At 38.6% G+C, this 20421-nt stretch overlaps 1 long non-coding RNA gene across 3 annotated transcripts in view; it reads left to right on the forward strand.

The window, feature by feature from the left end:
- Window positions 1-19940, forward strand: part of LOC113963300 — a 21549-nt gene extending 1609 nt beyond the window's left edge. Inside the window, exons 2-3 of one of the 3 annotated variants that reach the window (XR_003532726.1) lie at window positions 4911-5150; window positions 19837-19940. This is a non-coding gene — a long non-coding RNA (uncharacterized LOC113963300). Of the gene's footprint in view, window positions 1-4910; window positions 5151-7351; window positions 7489-16522; window positions 16559-19836 lie in introns of those variants that run through there. The other 2 variants (XR_003532725.1, XR_003532724.1) reach the window with 2 other exon arrangements.
- Window positions 19941-20421: the final 481 nt, after the last annotated feature.

Below are 20421 nucleotides of genomic sequence, written 5' to 3' on the forward strand. Positions count from 1 at the left end.
ATCCTTCTGTACAAAATGTCCAGGATACAGCTGGATAAACACATCAAGTGGTGGGTGAGCAATTGGCTCACGGATTGAGCACAGAGGGTAATAGTGAATGGGGGAACATCAGACTTGTGACCTGTCACTAGAGGGGTTCCACAGGGCTCCATCTTAGGCCATGTGCTCTTCAACATCTTCAAAAATTACTTGGACGCAGAACTGGAAGTGATAGTAAGTAACTTTGTAGATTACACAAAATTGGGAGAAGCTGTTGATTCCCTGAAAGGGAAAGAGGCCCTGTAGAGAGACCTCAACAAATTAGAGGACTGGACAATCACCAACCACATGAAGTTCAACAAGGGAAGGTGCTGGATTCTGCACCTGGGATGGGGCAACCTGGGGTGTACGTACAGACCAGGGAATGAGATGCTGGAAAGCAGTGCTGTGGAAAGGGACCTGTGGGTCCTGGTCTATGGCAAGTTGAAGATGACTCAGCAGTGCCTTGGTAGCCAGGAGGACCAACTGTGTCCTGGGGGGCATCAGGCAAAGCATCACCAGCTGGTTGAGGGAAGGGATTGTCCCGCTGTACTCTGCACTGGTGTGGCCTCACCTTGACTATTGTGTGCAGTTTTGGTCTCCGCAATATAAGAAAGATATTCAGCTATTAGAGAGTGTCCAAAGGAGGGCAACAAAGATGGTGAAGGACCTTGAGGGGAAGCCGTATGAGGAGCAGCTGAGGTCACTCGGTTTGTTCAGCCTGGAGAAGAGGACACTGAGGGGAGACCTCACTGCAGTCTACAACTTCCTTGTGAGGGGAAGAGGAGGGGCTGGCACTGATCTCTTCTCTGTGATGACCAGTGACAGGACCTGAGGAAATGGCCTGAAGCTGTGTCAGGAGAGGATTAGGTTACATATTAGGAAAAAGTTCTTCACCCAGAGGGTGGTTGGACACTGGAACAGGCTCCCCAGGGAAGTGGTCATAGCACCAAGCCTGTCGGAGTACAAGAAGAGTTTGAACAATGCTCTCAGGGCCATGGTGGGATTCTTGCTGATGATCCTACGCAGGACTAGGAGTTGGACCTTGATGATCCTTGTGGGTCCCTTCCAACTCAGAATATTCTGTGATTCTGTATGGTTAAATTGAAGTCCTAACATATTTAACTCCTCATTTTTTTGGTAGATGATTTCAGGTATGATCGAACTAAAGTTTTAAGTAGGACATGTGAAAGTTTTAATCAGAGCTTAGGTTCTTTAAATTTTGATTATTTTAACCTCTTGCTTAATAACTCCAAAGTGTTTACTTTTCCCTTTTTGTTACACTGAACTGAAGGCATAGTAAAAGTTTCATGGGGATGGAATCATCAAAAGGATGATGGAGTGAGTTCTCCTATCAGTAACATTTGTTTATTTTAATTCTGTCCTTGTCCTTACTTGTTATTTCATAAATGTTGATGAACAGTCAACTAATTCTTGGTATGCTTACTGAATTTTTTTCAATTTTCTTTCATAAAAATTGAGCTATGATGTCATCAGTAGATTTAGATAAGTTATTCTTCTCGCAACTAGAGGAAGAACAGAAATGCTGATCAGAAGTTTTGAAAACATTCCTGTTATGGTGGTAGGAGACAGCAGTTTCTTAATACCTGGAAACTTATCTCAATCCCAATCAGTTAGGAAATAGCTCAATGGAAGTGAAATAGCTGGATGCAAGTGAAAGCATCCAATGTGTTTGTGCTGGTTTAAAGGTAAACCAGTAGGGGAAATGAACTCAACTCAAAGGAGAAATTATAAATCAGAATAACAATTTAATAAAATAATACAATAATACAATTATACAGACAAACAGTTTGTTTTAACCCACAAAACCCAAATGTATAACCCAGCACCCTGGGGCATGAACAGAGTGGTGTTCATTGGGCCCCCTGAGTCCAAAGTAGAAGGAGAGGGAAAAAACCTGTTGGTGAGAGTGCTGTTGCAGTCTGGTCGAGAGTGGTGGTTGCAGTCTGGTTGAGAGTGGTGGTCTGCAGTCTTCCTCTGGATCCTATGAGGAATGCCCAGTACCTCCCTCAGGGTGGGGAGTTCCACAATGGGTTTGGGGACAGGAACATCCTCCTCTCTCGCAGGCCTCTTAACACCCAGTTTACAGCCTGAGGAGTCAGGCCACTCTGGGCAGGTGGTGTAAATAGTCTATTGATAACAGTTTCTGCGAAATGGCATGGAAGGCTATAGAACACACAGTTTTGGGTTACACCCATGCAGCGATGAACTGGTCCCAGCTGTTCTAACTAGGACAGTGTTTTTAATGGTTTATGTGAAAGGGGCCATTGGATTTTGGTTTTTTTACAGGATTTTGTAACATTAGAATTACTACCTGTGATACTGTAAATGAACAGTAAAGTTTGTCTTTTATGTTTCAATAACATTGAAAGCTTAATGTAGTTAGTGTTACAAGAGGCTTTTGCTCAAGGAGCAAGAGTAAGTGATATCCACAAGTGTGTGAGCGTATCAGTAGACTTTGATCATCTACCCATGGTGGTTGTACCATTTGGTGTCGATGTTGCTTTAGTGGGACATGCACCCTGTGGTAGGAAATGTTTTAATTTGCAGGCCAGTTAATGTTCTGAGCAGGAGAACAGGGGCCAAATGGCCTATGAGAACTAAACTTTTCTCATAGAGCTGGAAATTCTGTCAACTGGGAAGAAGAACAGAGAGAATTCTGGCTCCTCATTTTTGGAGATAGCTCTCGTTTTGCCAAAATAAGCATAACAAACCAGACGTGTACCTAATGGTGGCTCACTTAGCTTTTATATATTTCATATATTTGCTGCATAAACCCTTTCATTATTTGTGTTGCTTTTACTTGAATTCCTTTATTGGAGAGTCTGTGAACCCCACGCAGGACTAAGGCAGGATATGGAAAGGCTCTCAGTCAATTTAATGGGATCAAAATGGAAAAAGACATATAATTTTTGAAGTACGTGAGATGTGATAGTAAACCCCTGAAACTAAACATTGCTTTATGATTAATAATGAATGTTGCTGGTATATTTAATTAATGCTGTGACCTATACTATCTTTTTGGAGCCTTAAGCTTGAAGTGGAGAAAATAATGAAATTAAAAGGGTGTTCTTGTATCAGTGTGGGATTGGTTTCTGTTATTACTTTCTGTGTCATAGTTTTCTTAGTATTCATATTAATCTAGGTGTATTTAATGACAAGATAAGCTGGTGAATGTAATGATAGGGCTTTTATCTATACTTCAGCCAGCTGTGGTGAAAATATTGATTCATTTATGTTTTCTTATTCTTTGGAGTAAAGTTACTCTTCAGACTGACTACCAAAATAATTTGCTGCAGCCATAACCTTTGCATGGTGTAGTTAATGGGAAATGTGTTAAATAATTTGCTACAGCTAATACTACTAGATACTGAGGAATCAATATCTCTCTCATCTTTAGTTGCATAAACCCCTTTTGTCACTGTGGGATGTAGGCAGTCGCAGCTGCATCAGATCTTTCTCATGTAGATATTTAAGCATTTTCCAAGTAATTTATTACCTTCTTCCTTCTTTTTCAGTTACAGGTTGGTTAGGATGTATTTGTTGCACTAAGGCTTCATTACATACATTATTAATTTCTGTATAATACTTTCCAAATAAAGGTTACTTAAAAATGTTTTTGTATAAGTAATGTATCTCTTAAGATACCTTAAGAACGTGATATCCAGTAGTTAGTGGTACTACAACTCTGCAATGAGGTGAAGGTCTGTCTCCCTGTGACTTATTAATGCTGTGTGTTCATTTTGTTAATTACTATGAGCAATTTAGCTCTTTCAGATACTATTCCTCATGATGACATTTTAAAGCTTATTTATCTCAGCTCAACTTTGCTTGTTTTGCAAGTAACAGCGAGCAGTTTAATAAATTGCATCACTGTTGTAGAAACCTGATACCTTGAATCATTATTCTTGATGGTTGCTGATTTATATACTTAAAACATCATGTTACAAAACTGGCTTAGAGTCACCTCTGAAATGCTTACCACATGCTATAAGCTAGCAGATTTTATGGCAAGGCCTGGAAAAGGCTGACTGCCAGAGCAATCAGAGTGATGCCTTGAAGTGCAATAGTGCAACCTGAACACAATGATGCATTTGAATCAGCTGCTGCATATAAGACCCCTCAGCTGTTATTTGACAATTTGAAAATAGAAGGGATCAAAGTACTGGCAAACAGATACATTTCATAAAGATTATTAATAATGGGGCATAAGATATTTTCCAAAGTGCCAGAAAAATGATCAGCTGGGTAAAGGTGTTCACACCTTTTCCTAAGAAAGGACATAGAATTCACTGAAATTTGAAAGGAAGTAAGAGTGGACTATACCAACTTTTTTAATAATTGGTAGTGGGGAATTTTGCATCTTCTTTCAAAGCACCTCAAAATGTTCATGGACGTTCTCAGCATTGACAGTTTAGTACTACATGTGTTTTCAAGCAGCATGAGTAACTTGACATGCTACAAAGAAGACAGAACCATCGAAATATCTAAGCATCTCACAGAGGATTTTGTATTAGGACTAGTTTGAACTGAAAACTGAGAATGTCTTTCACAGAATTATAGGATCATTAGGGTTGGAAGTGACCCTATGATCATTGAGTCCAACAGTTAACCCAGCACCACTGCACTGATCACTAAAGCATGTCCCCAAGTGCTGTATGCACATGCCCTTTGAACACTTCCAGGGATGGTTATCCTGCTGCTTCCCTGGTCAGCCTATCTGAATGCCTGACCAGCTTTTCATTGAACAAATGTTTCCCAATATTCAGTCTAAACTCCTATTGGCACAACTTGAGGCCATTTTCTCCTGTCCTAACACTTGTTACTTGGGAGAAGCGACTTACCTCCACATTGCTACAATTTCCTTTCAGGTAGTTGTGGAGAGAACAAGGTCTCCCCTGAGCCTCCTTCTATCTAGGCTAAACAATCCCAGCTCCCTCAGCTGCTCCCCAGTTGACTTGTGCTACAGACACCTCACCAGCTTTGTGGCCCTTTTTTGGACACGCTCGAGAATCTCCATGTCCTGTTGTTAGTGATCCGAAACTGAACATTGGATTTGAGGTGCAGTCTCACCAGTGCTGAGTACAGGAGGACTCTGGTACTTTCTAGAGGTTTGAGTGAAGACTTAAACTACAGTCTATAAAGGCAAAATTAAACTTTATCAGTAAAAATAATGGCTTAAAAGAGACTTAATTTCCTCAATTTTTTTTTATTCTACTGTGTGCTTAGTCAATGCCATCATCATTCTTTTCTGTCTGGAGTTAATATCCTGAAGGAGGTGAGAAATCCTTTATCTAAACTTTAGTACTGTAATCTTAAAGAAAGTGCTTCACAATGATACTTCTAGTATTAATGTGATCTATTATACTTGTAGCTACTATCCAGTATGACACAAAGGGGTGATGTTGCAGGCTTATGAAATAGTGCTTAGTTTATAGAGTATGACAGATATCAACAAAATTATTCTGCAAGAAGCTTAGGCTTAGCTTCTGTAAAGAAACATGAAAGAGTAAACAGAGAATGGAGGTATTGTACAGGTGGTGCCTAAGAACAACCCTACTGGCTCAGATCAAAGTATTATTTGTCTCAGCAGTCTGATTTAACATGATCCATCAGCAGTGGTTTAGAAGAAAACATGAAAACTTCCCCAAAATACTGTCCCCAGATACTGAACCTTTCAGTGGTTTTGTCTTCCATAATTCTATCATGCCTTTTTCTGAAGTTACACACATTTATTTTTGTATTTTAGTTTGGAGTTTTTTTGGTGGGCTTACAGAGGATCATTGAGGACTTGATTAGCATTTAGGTATCAGGCAAACAAAATGGTGAATGGAAAAGAGAGTGAAAATGGAGATCTCAGTCAAATGAGAAACAGGGAATTGTTCACACAGAATTTTGATGTTTGAAGTAGGAACCAATTTAGAAGTGAGCACAGCCTAGATTCAAAGGCAGTGCCCCAGAGGGACTACTGAGGGGCAGAGATGGGCTATTCAGTAGAAAGTGAGCAGGGTGGTTTCAAAGCCTGAAATGACAGGAAAAACCTAAACTATCTCTTTGTACTGAGCCTTCAAAGGACTGTCAACACACTGGCAGATGCCAATTTAAACCAAAACATCTCCGTATTTTTATTTTGCAATGTATATTTTTTATGATTTTTCTTAAATGCCCCCAAAATGTGCTTGTAAAATCTAGCACTTTTGTCTCAGCTGAGCCAGTTCTTTAAAGCTGGCCAGCTCTGGAACAGGACTTTCCAAACTCATAATTATTTGCTGATGGCAATCAGTAAATTCTGGATGCCATTTCTTTAGGTCAGAGACTTTGCTTTCTGGATCATGGTGTTTTTTGCTGGGTTCTTATTGTCCTCTCTTAAGCAGCACATTACAAACCTCAGCAGAAAAAATGCATTCTCAAAAATCTGGCATATTGACTTCAGTGGAGTAGAACACAGATCAGAAATAAAGATCCTGTTTTTGTATAAATATCATTGATTTAGAAAAAGGAAGAAAAAAGTAGAAAATGAAATGCAAAAATGACATATTATGTAATTTTTTTCCTAGCTAAAATGTGTTTTATGAGACCCTGAGGCACTTATAACTCTTCAAATTGTCGTTAACCAGCAATTTTTATTATCATATTTGGAGGAAAAAGACTGTCCCTTATATTTCTATTTTATAACAAAACAACCTAGAGAGGTGAAAATTTTCTGCCCTCCTTTTAGAGACCAACAGTTGTTTTCTGCTCAGGCCACACTAGGGATTGGGGGTAAAAAGAAAAGGAATTTTTAGGAGTGGTGAATTGACTATTTAAATTCATTTTACAGTATTTTGCTTTCCTGACATGTTTACTTTACAAATGCTTCAGCTCATGGCCATGACTTATTTTGAATGGCAAAGTATATAATTAACATCAAGGTGAAAGGCGATTATGCGTATAAATACTGCACTATGCCCTCCAGAAACCACTTATGAAACCAATTTAGGTTACACATAGTTCAGTCTCTCAGAAATCCTACTTAATAAAGCCCCGAGGCACTCTCTTTTACTGAGCAGTTAACAGAAAGTGAGTTCCTGGTGTGATTGTGGGGAAAAGATAATTTTTGGAAAAGGGTGAGGAACCATAAGAGACAAACAAATGTTTCTTCACACAGTTCTGCTGAAGGCTGAAAATGCAATTTATATGGGCAGTTAAGGTGAAGAATAACATAGTCCAAAAGTACTACAGTGAAAGTGCTTGTATATGAAGTACAGTGATTTATGCTTGAGACATTCTATCCATCCCCTTCTATCCATTTTTTTCCTGACTATTTAAATAGACGTTTCCCAAGAACCCTTCCCATGAAGACATACTGAGGAGGGCTGATTCTCAGCATTTGGCATATCAGTTTCACCATGAAACCCCTTGGAGGTCCTTGCTTATGCAGGCACATACTGACAATTTCAGAAGAGCTGAATGGCAGTAAGCATTAGATTCTTATTTGCAGTCATCATTTTCAGAAATCCAGCCCTAGAAAGACAAGGTTTTGTCACTCGAGTAATATGGTAGTCACTTATTACAATTTGATTTTTGGCAATGTAGATAGAAACAAGCTACGTATGAAAACATTGTGCAATACAACTATTTAGGAACCATGTATTATCGTGTGGTACTGGAACACTTGTTATCAACTTGTTATATTTGGATTTCAGTTTGGATTTCTGAAGCTGGCTAGATTATGGACTTTTATATAAGACATCTTTATGGTGCTTCTGCCAAAGCAGGACTTTGTGTCATTATTCACTAATTTCTTTGGACCAAGATAATTCCCACTAGTATTCTTACTGGTCAGAAAATCAATTATATTAGGCTCATACATACATTACATACATAATTGAGTTACTACTCCATTTTTTAAGCTCTCAAAATGCAGAGAAGTGCTGTTATCAAATCAAGATACAGTCATGGTTCATATTTAATAGTTACTGTTGTAGTCAGCACTTATGAGGAGAGAGAAAAAGATTTGCTGTTGTTGTATGATCAATTGTATTTCCACTGTTTATTTTGACATCTATTCTTGTGATAGTTTGATTTGCATATATACATGAACTTTGTACACAACCACGCAAGATGAGCAAATTTTGCAGCTGACTGGTTGTTTCAATGTCTACAGTTACCCACATGTTATATTGATTTTAGTTCAGTGAACCCAATGGTTGGCACTTCCCCAGTGTAAGGCAAAGCCATTGCAATTATGCTTAGTGTCAGAAGGGACTGCATTTCACTGTGCTGTAGTGATGTGGCTATAAGGTCTGCAAAATAGTTTTAAATATATTTTTTCATTATTAAAAATATATGAATCCACTGCCCTTGTAGAACAAAGGACAGATATAAATGCTCTTCTACGAGAAGGCAAAGGACAAGAGTTGGTTAGCGTGAGTGGTTCCCGTTTCGTTTGTCATTCACACGTTCTGTGTCTCCCCAGCTATCCTCTGAACATACAGCAGCATCAGAGGTCAGACGAGGGTTCAGCAGGAGCTGAGCATTGAACTCTGAAGTCCTCTCACCCTGACACCTCCAGCTGACTTCTGGTGCTGACTGTTCTCCTTTGAAAAGAGAAGGGGGACATCACTGCCCTCCCTATCAGCATGGTGGGGGTACTATAAGGAATTACTCTGACTACTCGTACAGGCAGGCAGGTGTTGCAGTTTTAGGCTGTCTTCTTTTTCTATGCACAACTGCTCTAAAATTCAGATGATCAGACAGTCTCACACCCTGTAGCGTAAGAAAGACAGGAAAATAAGGATCTATTCATTAGTTGCCAAATGGGTAGTTTCCAGTGCTGCTTTCAATGAAGAAATACTGCCTGTGAGGTTTTTTTCTGCTAGTGGCACAGAGGAGATCTCTAGATGTGATAATACTGGGTTAGAAGGTATGCATTAATGTAGTCTCCTTCCACTGTTGAGAATTGGCTTGTTAGGGACCTTTTTCACACTCAGAGGACACAGGGAACATGAAATTTGTCTTTCCTTGGTACATAATGTCCCTTTTAACTTAAACTACTTAAATAGTACACTTTTAGCACCTTCCAAGCCTCATTTCCCCAGGTATAGTTTACTTTTCTGCTGTTTGATCCTGTACCTCAGTACGGCCTGGCCCACTGATCTGCTTCCCCTGCACTCATCTCTGTGCTGCCTGCTATTTTACATGCTCTCCCTTTTTCATATAATAGCCTGCCCTTTCCCTTGTGAGCTCTCTCCTTATGCAAGCCTCTTCTTCTAACTATTTTTGTGGTGCTGACAGGAAACGAAAGAACAGTAATGAGGTAGTTAGATGGAACTGACAGTTCAATTATTTATTTTTAAAGAATGCATGTAATAAAGAATTCAAATTGGATGGGCCAGATCCTTATCTGATATTGCACTTTTATGTCAAGAGAGTAGCTCTGAACTGTGCCAGAGAAATCTCTCTCTTAATGTGTGGCTTTTTTTTTTTTTTTATTAGTGGCTGATTTTTCTGGGAACTCTTGCTCTGTGTGCTGTTTCAGCACATATGAGTGATAGTAAAGAAATCTTTTGGCATTGAATCCAACTATTGCTAGACAGGTAGTTGTATCCTTGGAGTACCTTAAGCCCCAAGAACGCCTGGCAGCACAGTGTGTGCTGTCTCAGATCATGCCTGTGGGATTTCATCAGTGCAATGCTGCTGGGGCACTTTGCAGCACAGCAAGGGGATTATACAGTTCTTTCTGAATCGGAGATCACACCAGCAATCCATCATTCAAAAGTTTTAAAAACAACAGTGTATTATTGAAGAGGCATTATTGTCACTGTTCAAAATAACACTCTCACCTATTATTTAGCCAAACCCAGAACAAATTGTCTACAACAGCACATATTTTATTAAGTATTCTCTCTTGTTTCAGCAGCATAGCAAGCAACTATGAGATAAAACTGAAAAAGCATCTTTGGCATCTTCTTGTCCTGGAACGCTGTTTTCTGGATAAAGCTTAGGTTATACCTATTCTGACCTTGGAATAACTTTCAAAATCAAGGCTATTGTTCAATTCTTCCTTTGATGTTCTTTGTAATTTTATTTTCATTCACTTCCTGTGAACTACAGGATGGTGAAGGAAGAAGTGGCAAAACTTTTCATGAGGACAGTGAGGCTGGTCAGCATCTTTCTGAATTGAAATCCTCTCACACACCTGATTTGAAGGCAGCTGTTTTTGTAGTCGACATGAGGAAAAATCAGGACAATGTGCAACTCAGATAAACTTTCAAGTTTATGTGTAAGAAAGATTGTTTTTAGCTGTAAGTAGGACAAGGAACTTCTTGCAGCTGTGGAGACTCTTTGTATAACATACAATTCTAATTCAAATGCTGTCCAAGTCACTAGTGCTCGTTGTTCAATTCTTTTTGAGCTACTAGAAGGTAGCAGAAGATACCACTACTGGTGCCCTAGCTGATACTGTCACCTGAGAGACAAGACAGAATAAACTAGAGGTTATGAACTCCTCTGTCATCTACAGCATTGGACCCATCTCACTGGAGAGACAGCATTGCAACTGGCTACATTTTACTTAACCAGTGGATGAAAGTGTTTAGTCTCCAGCTAGAACTGTCAACCAAGCTTGAAAGTGACTTTTAAAAATTTAAGCCCATTTATAGCTGGCTGAGGTTTTAATTTTATTTAAAGACAATTATCAGTAGAAAGGTCATCTGCCTGCTTGGCTCTCACCAGTCCCAGGCTGCATATACAGTATAACTAAGTATCAGCATTTCTAGGAAATTGGATGTACTCCATGTCAAGGATTTATTCTTGGAACATAAAACCCATCTCAGACCCAGTTCAAGACACTAGGCAGAGCAGGTGCTGACCAAAGGACATGAATCTGTTGATCACAACTGATGATCTGTTTTGCCTGTGTTGGATATAGCATCATAAGTACAACTACTGAAAATCAGCATTGAAGGAGATTATAAAAAGGCTAACATAGAAGGAGAAGGCAGAAAAGCAGTTTACCTGTGAAAATTACCTAGACGTAAAATTTAGAAAGGTGACGTAATAATATACCTTAATTTCTCACATCTGTCAGTGTGCAGGGAAGGTGTACTGTGCCACAGCTCTGTATGGGAAATTTTGACAGAATCTATGTCTGCTGCCACCATTCAGCTAATGCAGTTATGTGTGGTGACCTTCTCAGAAGGCATCAGCCGGTGAACCTCTTGTGTAGTGTAGGACAACCTCAAAGAACTGGAGTTTCATAATATTCCTGTTGACATAGCTGTGCTCAAGCAAATAGAAATATCTGAGAAGCATCTTCTTTAGGCCGGTGGGAGATTACTCTGGCTCTCTACAGTCACCCATCCTTTATTTTCTTGCTATACATCTCTAAAATACAAATTCACGAGTACTTGAGATTCGCAAACATTTTTCATATATTCAATACAAAAGCCATGTATTAAAGAGCATATAGAAGAAAATAGCACTTGTTTTTTCCTGGAACTGAAGGTAAACTGAGATTATTAGAAAATCCTATTCTAAGGTAGTACCTTGAGTGAGAAAATACCAAACCGTTTTAAGCAAGTTCATATCAGGATAAATATCCAAAGTCCAGCTTGCTTGGTTTTTTTTTGGTTCAGCTGAGTTTTCTGTGAAGTCTTTGCATTATGAGACATTTCTTTTCTTGTAATTTCAGTCGAAGTCTGTAACATGGGATGTCTATATGGTGTTACAGGGAAAAGAACTAACACATGAGAGACTAGAGAATTGGAAGTGTTCAACCAGGAAAAGATGATTCATGGTGACCTAATTGCAACATTCCAGTACCTGAGGGGAGCCTACAAGAAAGATGGAGATATACTATTTATAAGAGGATGTAGTGACAGAATAGGGTGGAATGGCTTCAAACTGAAAGAGTAGGTTTAGACTAGATAGCAAGAAGAGATTCTTTACTGTGAGGGTGGTGAGACACTGGAACAGGTTGCCAAGGAAGTTGTGGATACCCCTTCCCTGAAAGTGTCCAAGGCCAGGTTGGATGGAGCTCTGAGCAACCTGGTCTAGTGAAAGGTGTTCCTGCCCACAGCAGGGGTGTTGGAACTGGATGATGTTTAATGTCCCTTCCAATTCCAGCAATACTATGATTCTATAATAGAAAATGCAATGCCTTGACACAATAGAAAATACTCCAAAAATATCCTATTGTATATTTTTCATCCTTTTGTGGAGTTTTTTTGAATTTGAAATAAAGTTGGTTAAGCCTCTGAGGACTATTTTCCTCTGTGTAGACACAATTAATGGTGTAGACACCATTTTATATTACATGAATATGAATGCAATGCTTTATAGAAAAGTATTTGGTGTCTCAAGGAGTCTATAGTTCAGAGAAAGAAGAGAAGAAGCTATGTTGGAGGGCAATACCCTATAGAGATGAGACATCTCAAAGTTATTGTTGGAGCAGGTGGTACATCTGAAGTACGTAGGCAGTGGCTTTTACAAGTTCGTCTTTTTTTTTCATTATTTATTTTCTACCAATGGGAAGCTGATATTTCTGCTTTTGCTTCCTTTTTTCAGTAACTCTCATATGCTCTTATGATTTTATTTTTCATATTATCATAAGCTGTGAACTTATGAAGAGAACATGTGCTAATGCTATTTCTGAGAGTCACAAGTCAGAACTATTCAGATACACTTCAAGAAACGATGTCATTTTTCATGATGTCTTTAGGCTAATTTAGTAGACAAAAGCAACAAAATGAAATGGAGAAAGAGATCAAAATTCAGTTGCCATTGTATTTGCCATCACCTACTCTTGAATACAGAAAATTATTTAATTTATGATACTAATTTGATCACTGTCCTGACTGAAGCAACAGGACTGTGGGATGTTACCGTGACATTTAGCAAGGAATGCAGCTGTACATGCAAGACTATCTTCAGGCCAGCATTCTGTGGTTTTGAAATGATTGGAGAGAAACAATTAAGGCTGGACATTATTGTTGTTACTCTTGTATACTTCAGGTACAGACCCATGAAAAATAAAAGGCTTTTAGGCAATTTGTTGTATGTTAAGTAAGTGCAAACCCCTGTGTCAGATGAGCTTTAATGGAGCTTTCAGTGGCGAACATTTGGAATGTTGTTCTGGCCTTATAATAGGTAGCACTTTGCTCTACCTTTTGCAGGAGGATCTACTGCAGCTCCTGCCCGACTTTACCACTACATAGTGTTGGCTTATTTCTGATGTGAGATCTGACTCATGTCAGGAAGCAGCAAATTGTAATTTATTTTTAAAATGTAAATTTTTCATGTTTCATTGCTGTGTTATAAAGGCTTCTTGAGGGTTCCACTGTTTGAAATAAGCCTTTGAGAGTCTTTTTTGCCATCACAATCAGAGTTCTTGCCCAAATCTAGGCTGTCAGAAGCTGACAGAGCTGGGGATGAATCTGGGTCAAGGAAGGTTTTGGAAGCAACTTTTGTCAGCTCAATACTCTTGCAGCTGCAGGAGTGATACTTGATCCCTTCTCCTTGATCTCCTCACTCTCGTGAGTCTCTGGTCTCAGTCCCATTTATAGGTATGTTAGGAGGACAGAACAGGTCAGAACTGAAGTGGGAAAAAACCAACTAAGCTGACTTTCAGGTCACCAGTTTTACTGTGTCAGAATGAAAAATAGAACAGGAAACATGGTTTTCAATTCTAACATGGAAAATTCAAAATCCACTTGGCTGAGTTTGTGGTATGGGGCTTTTCTATGTATGTTGTTTGTCATAAAATATTTACTGCTCAGAATGACTCAAATTCATTTTTTCAACCTGAAAACATATTCCACCTGTGTGTCGGAGTGTGCTGGCTCCAACTAGGCATGAAAAATTAACATCATATCACATCAACAGTTAAGAGGGGAATTGGACAAGGTGATTTTTTAGTTAATCTCCATTACTACTTTTTTTTTCTTGTCTATTTGAAATATGCATAGAAAATTTAGAAAAGAAAAGAATGGGAACCCTCAGTAGGCACAAAAAGGTGTGCAAAGTGTCAGCCCTATTGCCCAGCTCAGCAGTGCTGATCTATAGCCAGAGTTCCCTTGAGATTTGTTAACCTAATGATTTGCTTCAAGCTTTCAGCCTTACATGGCAATATGAAAATACAGGGCATTTCCTGCAGTTTTTTCAGCTTTGGGATAGACGGTAATAAATAAATAAATGTGGATCATTTGTGTATATGTGAGAAAAAGAAATTAGGATACAGTTGTGCTTACTTTTTGCCAAAAGTTTCCAAAAAAGTTTTATCCTTCCTCCACAATTATCTAGTAATTCAGCTCATTAAATTCATAAAGTTCAATATACTTAGTAAACCAGCTTAACCTGCCCTAGGCTCTTTACCAAAACTAAAAATATGTTGGTCCAACCCAGGGTTCATAAAGGTAAAAAATGAGAGAATAGCATGTGATCTTGCATGTAGAAGTGCTTCTTCAGCAGCAGGTTATTTTCTCTGTTAACAAGATAGTGTATAGCTTCCAGTATAGGGAATAAACACATAGCACAAAGTCAGCCTTCTCAGTCTGTGGCTCAGTGGTGTCTGGAAGAACAGTGCAAGTGTTAAAACAGCTAACAACATCTCCTTTTCTGACGTCATAAAAAAAAACAAACCAAGGAATAAAAATTTAGGGGGAAAATAAAATAATTGCAAGCACTATATAGTAAAGACAATTTTTTTTCACCACTATTACAACTGAAAATACTTTTAACCTAATCAAAATGTTTTCCATATCAAGCGACAAAGTTAGTCCAGTAACTTTTAAACTATGTTTTGTAGATACTACTTGGTGTCCTGACATACAAAAGGCAGGGAATTTACAACCATGAAAAGGCAGATCAGTAAAACTGAATGCAGGTTATACATAACATTTATTTTTCATTATTGATTCTGGATTTTTTTGGATGCCACTCCATTTGCCTCTGCAGCAGTAAAATGAGACTTGTCAGCTTAATGGCCAACACCTAACTCGCTGAAGATTTCTCAGTCTTGTACATGGTACTGGGTTTTTCGTGCTGTAGAGAAGTGTTTCAGTGCAGATAAATTGATGCCCTTCAGGGAAAGTTATAGTGGTCTTTAACAGAGAGGTATTGCTAGAGCTTGCCAATCACAGCTGCACTTTAAGGTTTATAGAACCTCATTTTGATTTTCTAAAGCTTATGCTTTTTACTATCATCCCCCTTTTTTTTTTGATTTAAAGAAAATAATTGCCTGCTACTACTTCTACCCTTTTGTGCTATAGAAAGCTTAGCAGTATAAATGCCTTCCTTACGCCTCTCCATCTGACTGCTGTGCCTCAAGTGCCTTGGAAACTTTCCCCACGGGCTTAGAGAAAAGAGGAATTTGGTGTCTTTGTTATGTAAATCAAGGGAAGAAACAATTGTTTTGTGTTGCCAAAACCCAAGGCACTACAGGGATTTGCATTTTTTCACTTAAGTGTGTTTTGACGACTCCAGTCCCCAAATCCCTCTCCTTAAAAATGTAAAGTCAACATAAATATTACTGAGATAAAGAAACCCCTTAATGCTGGAGGCTCAGGTGACCAAACTCTCTTCGTGGTTGATCAGTGCTATCAGTCAGTAGCTGTACAGACTCTCTTTGATTAGGGCTCATTTAATGACAAATTTTTCTTTGCAAAAGCCCTTTGTGTGTCCTGAGAACTGTAACTCTGCCCCAGATAAACTCCACCAGTGGCCTGGCAGCATACTCTCAGACTGGACTACAGGCTCTTGGCATTTGGTTCGAGGCCCTTCATAGACATTGTTTTCTGGATCCAGCTACATATGTGGAAGAAGTTACTGACCACACCTGTGCTTTGTTGCTCTGGTATTTCTGCTGATGTTTCTAAGGTCAAGTAAGATTGTAAAGAACACACTCTAGGGCCTTCTTAACCTTAGTGGAAGAAGAGCCCAATGTAGGATGGGGACAGGATGCAGCACTGGTGTACACAACTGATTTCCCACAGCCACATCAGATGTAAACCAAGATTCCTCTTCTCCAGATGCTCTCAGCCTAAGGAGACCGTATCCATTTTGGAGCTTAACTGCGCTCTCTCAGCTTTCTTTAGTGTAGGTGCTGAAAGTGCTCTCTAGTTTGCTTATTCAGGTAAAATCATGCAGGTCAACTCAAACCGTGGCTCAAGATGACATACTTGATTTTATCTGAACAAATTAAGAAGTGTTGAAGGGTTCAGCTGACATATCTGTAGATGTTTTTGACTCCAACAAAAGGTGGAGCAAAACACGGTAAGCTTTCTCTTCTATGGTGGCATAGCTGGATCTAGCAGAAAGCAGCTGTTACCTTCAGTTCATTCTTTTCCAGAGAAAAAGATTATTTTTTTCCTAATTCAGTGGCTTAGAAAGCAAATAGCATTGTTCTAGATTCATCCAAATGCTTAATTTACAGCAATCAGATAGTAACTTTAAGTTTCGGCATGATGTTGGGCAAAGACCTTCTTTACTGTCTTCCTTTCAGCTGCAGTGGAGCAAACACTGGGAGTGTTTATGAGGCATTTTGATTCAGATCTCTTCTCAGTAATCCTGAGGCTAACAGAGAAATTCTGCTTATTAATTCTGCTTTGAAGCACAAACAGGTAAGCAGCAATGTCAGATCTCATTTTACCCTCCAGAGTTTGTCACTGAACAACTCAACATCCTTGAATTATTCACAACACAGAGCACCAGCAAGTGTCAAGATCAGTAACCATCAGCCAAACAAGAAATCTGGGCTGGGAGTGGTAGTTTTGCACTGTCAGGAGAGCCTGAATTTGAGAAATTAGATGTTCTTGCTATTTCATGTTCAGAACAATTTAATAAAAACAAAAAACACAGGCCTGGCCATCTAGGTGTTTTTGAATTCACCCATTTATTCCATTTGTAAAAAAAAATGGGTTCTCTTACCTTTTCTAAAATTGTTTTTGTTTCAGTTGTACCATTGTACATGCAAAATAATTTCATTGATGGTTTTAGAATTCTTTCAGCTTTATGTAGATTAAACAAAAGTTAAATTCTGGTCCCAGTATCCACATATACTCTGAATAATTCTTGCAAAAACTAAAGCTAGTGCTAAGGACCACAGCCTTTGGTGATCTTCAAGATTCAGTGTACTACTATAATAGCAGGCCCCTATAAAACAGTTTAAGTTAATTCAGCTGTAGATTTTATTTCCATGGTAGAGTCTCTCGAGGCTTGTCAGAAACTATAAAATGATGGATAATTTAGATGACTGACATTCTTGAAAAAGCATTTGCCCCTTTGATTGAAGAAAAATGTCTTGTTAAAAATAGTTTGAAATCAGGATATGCTAATTAAACTAGGAAAATATAAAAGAGAAATCCTACCAAAATGAATTCTGACTATGTGCAGCAGCAGCCTTTCTTTGTTTGTGGATGTTTCCACTAAGCAGAGAGAGTGAATCAATATTTGTAAGTGCTGTGTCTCTTAGATGTGCCCTGAGAAGGTTGAACAGCTTCTTCCATTGGACCGGGAGTTCTCATCAGTAATTAAAGAGTGTGTAAGAGCTGTGTTTGGGTGGTGAGATTGTTAGCATAGGGTAATCTCATTTGTTTGTTGTGATACAGAGGTTTAGGTTTATTTAATTCCCAAATGATCCCTATTTCTTCCGGCTGATGATGTGATTCCTGCTGTACAAATAAATTTTGTCCGATGTGGCTGTGGGGATTCAGTTGTGTGCAGTGTCTCTGCAAAGAGCATGTAAGCTTTGTTTGTGCCCTTTTTCCAGCAGAGTAAGGAAACCGCCAAGGGTGTTCTTTATTATGGTGGTTGACCTTAGAAAGACCAGGGCTGTCAGCATCTCTTTTTTCTTGGTTTCAGTTCTGGTCTCTCTGGAATACAGAGAGGAACAAATGGGAGGGAAGAATGGGAAGTTTTCTTTCAAAAATAGCAAAGCCCAAACCAACCAGAGAAACCCTTCATAAGTCAAATTTCTCCTACAAGGCCAGGAAAAAGAGAGAAATCAATAGCTGTAATTTAAAAAAAAAAAATCGAGTGATTCTTTGACTCTGGTAGGGTGATAAAAGTAGACAGATAGCAATGGAGTAAAATAGCTGGGGAGCTTTCATATACCTTCAACATGCTGGTGAGGGGAACTGAATATTACACTTGAGAGCTCTTTCCTACTGCTTGTTAGCCAGTTCTTGTTCTACCCAGTACTAAGAATACTACCTCCATTTTCTTTAATGTTTATGCAGGAATTCAAACAGATACAATAACAAGAAAAAATTTCTTTATCAATTAATCAAGATTTGCTGTTTGTAACTTGTGGTGTAATATTCCTTCTGACATTTTTCAGTCATTCATGCACAGTTTCTGGAAGAACAGTGCATTCAATAGAGACTTGTTCTCCCCTCAACCCCAACTCAGTGCTCCTATTTCTCCTTCTCCTGCCCTGGACTTTTTTATGGTACTTCAAGATTTTTCTATCTGTCTAGAGGACTGAAATATTAGAAGCCCATATTTTTCCATTTCGAGTCATGTTTAGCTAGAAAAATAAAATTCAACAAATGCAATGTATTTTGATGATACCAGTCTATATCATGTTCTTAGGCTTTGTCATCAGAGCATACCTGCACAATGAATATGGTGTTTAGAAAATTAGGAGATAATTTAGAAAAAGGAATACTGGCTGGAATCAATGGGAAAGAAACAAAGAAGATAAGAACTGAGGGGAAAAAATGTTGGATGCAGGTAATGAGGAAGCTGCTTTGACTGAAGAGAGGAGTTAAGTTATATAACATGGCAGTGATGAGAAGCTCTAGAGTTTATGATTTACTGTGTCTGAGCTCAAAGGTGTTGGTCTTTCTCTTGAGTTAATGAGTAAGGAAGCCTGTAACTTACTGGACAGCTGAAAATATAGTAGCTATTTCTACTGATAAGGAAATAAACTTTTATTAGGACTGTAAATTTCAGTTTTTTATTGAAGCTTTTTTATGCCGTGTAAGCAAAAGCTGAAGAGCATGTGGAAATGACTTGAAGTTGTCTCAGGTGTTAAGGTAGTGTGGATGGCGATCCAAGGGTAGAAGGGGAACATTTGGTACAACAGACACAAAGTTAGTAAAAAGAATGGCTCCATTGCATTGAGCCTTACAGGTTACACTCACAACTGTGACAGTCCCAGTAAGAGTGTGTGTGTGCCTCTGTGTGTGAAAGGGGTGATGCAAATTCTTGACCCAACCCAGAGCCACATAATGCAGTGGGAGAGGGGAAGAGATACTCTCTGAAGATTCTGGGTGAGTAAAACTGCCTGAGGATAGCTGGAGTCAGGATGCAGGTCTCTCATCTAGATTGCTCTAGCCTGTACTGAGAACTGGATATTTGTGCTTGCTTTCCCTTTTTGATTCTGTGCTTCTCAGAGGTTAAAGAGAAAAAGAAAAAAGAAAGAGAAAAAAAAAGATGATAGATTTGCCAAATCACTTTTTTTCTCCCTAATTATCTTGGCAAGATACAGACTTGGTTTTGTCACCCATAATCAGGCTAGAAATTGCTTTTAAAATAGTTTGTCTGAATTTGATTGAAGTAAGCACAAAGTAAAATGCTTCACAATGCAAGTAAAGGGTACAGGAATCAAATCTTCAGGACGTTGTCAGAAAGTAGAACAAGATTAGAAAATGAAACAACTGGTGTACATGCATTTTAAAGCATAATGTTCTATAAGGCAGAAAAGGAATTTTCATGCTTCCTATCTGCCAGTTCTTTTCTTCTTGCCAATAAGTGCAGTAAAATATATTAAAGACCAAGTTTGTTAATTTTTTTTTTACATTTTTCTTTCAGGGCTTACCTTTTCTCAAACTGTCTCCAGCTTTAGAATAGCTACCGAGTGACACAAGAAAACATGAATTTGTGTTTGATCATCTGTTTTATCATGTAGCTTGGCATAAAGGAAGCACAAGACTCCAAAAGTTTGATTTTCATTTCCTTAAAAAGTATTCGTATCTTTTCTTGAAATTTTTTCTATCTGGAATAGAAGGACATCTTTCATGAAAAAAACTCCAAAAGCTTCAATTAAAGAGTTTAGAGATTCTCTAAGTCAACTCGAGGAGCAAGAATGGGACAAAGGAATGGGTAGTAAGGAGGGGAGGCAAAATATTCTTATCTCCCTGTAAATTAATAACTTTTCTGTTGTGACAGTCTATAATAATGAAAGTGTCTAATGCATCATCCTCATCGTATTCAAGATTAAATTCCATGCAAGTGTCTACAAGAAAGCACAAGGTGCTGAATGCTTTGTAAGTGGCTCTTAAATTTAGTGACGGGCTATGACTCAGTTCAGAATAATGGGAAGTTAAGTGCTTTTTGTTTTAGAGCTGTCAGTGAAGGGTGTCATCCTCTATCTATAATGGATATAATACTTCACAC

This window comes from Neopelma chrysocephalum, unplaced genomic scaffold (genome assembly GCF_003984885.1).
Source record: "Neopelma chrysocephalum unplaced genomic scaffold, ASM398488v2 Primary Assembly neopelma1_24, whole genome shotgun sequence".
In the NCBI taxonomy this organism is placed as follows: Eukaryota; Metazoa; Chordata; class Aves; order Passeriformes; family Pipridae; genus Neopelma; species Neopelma chrysocephalum.